Below are 1,419 nucleotides of genomic sequence, written 5' to 3' on the forward strand. Positions count from 1 at the left end.
CCGATCCCAGCCGTAGTGGGCACCCCGTATCCAGAGGTGTTACAAATAATAATAAATAGCATTTGTATAGCGCAAATCCCCGCTCAACAGCAAGCTCTATGCGCTTCACAATCATACTATTACCCCAGCAGAACTAGAGCATTCTGAAACAACCTCAACTTCCCGGGAAGCATACAGTGCAAGCAGCCATTTATATGCGCTAAAACACTAACATACTGACAAGATCTTTCGCTGTCTATGGCCGGGTACCCATTCCCACCTGGGTGAAGTGAGGAAAATTCGTGAAAAGTGCCTTTCCCAAGGACACAACGTCGGGCCCGCGGCTCGAACCCCCGAACCCGCAATCTCACAATTACGAGTCAGGTAGCCTAACCACTAAGCCACCGACGCCACAAGAGGGTAACAAGCATAAAAAAGTAGGAGGGGAGATAAGGACGATAGATGTTTGATAGGAAAGAAGGAGCAAACCGTACCAGAGCACCCGCCAACCACCTACAGGGAGAGATGAGGACGATGGGTGTTTGACAGAACTTAAGGAGCAAACCATTCTAGAGCACCCGCCAACCACATACATTTTCAGCTTCAAATAAGATTCAAGCTACAAGCATGTACTTACTACCCACCAATATTTTACTAAAAGAATGAAGATTTGATACAATGCGAGGATACAGTAAAGTACAGGCAAGCGGTTATATATTATGACAAATTAGGACGTTAAAAACACACATACACACACACACACATACACACACGCGCGCGCACAAAACAAAACAACAACAACAACAACAACAACAACAACAACAACAACAACAACAACAACAACAACCCAATCTAGTCAATAGATGGGCTGACTTCTACGAGTCAACGCAACTTATAATTAATTAGTTTGTTTGTTTGAGTAAAGAGGAGCACATCGATTCAATATAATTCTTTACATGAAGGGAAAACAGTAAAACAGAAAAAAGAAGTAAGACCAACCAGTGGCGCCCTACAACCTCCAGCTGACTTTAGTCTGCGTTAATACAAACAAAACGACATGACGATGTTCTGTAACGGCAAGCAAAAGCAAACAGTCAGAAAGAACAGAAGCAAACAAAACAGGAAGAACATATCAGTGGCGCCCCCCCCCCCCCCCACACACACACAGACACACACCTCCCCACCATCTGCGTGACAAACACAACAAGGTCATTCAAGAGACAGAAAGCCAGGTGTTTCGCCGGCAAAAACTGTTTTCGTCGTCTGTTCAGCAGTGTGAGCTGAGAATATTATTGTGGTTTTAGCGGCAAAACATTTTGTAAGTAGTAGTAGTAGGAGTAGCAGCAGCAGCAGCAGCAGCAGCAGCAGTAGTAGTAGTAGTAGTAGTAGTAGTAGTAGTAGTAGTAGTAGTAGTAGTAGTAGTAGTAGTAGTAGTAGTGG

Source organism: Aplysia californica, unplaced genomic scaffold (assembly GCF_000002075.1).
Source record: "Aplysia californica isolate F4 #8 unplaced genomic scaffold, AplCal3.0 scaffold00477, whole genome shotgun sequence".
Taxonomy (NCBI): domain Eukaryota; kingdom Metazoa; phylum Mollusca; class Gastropoda; order Aplysiida; family Aplysiidae; genus Aplysia; species Aplysia californica.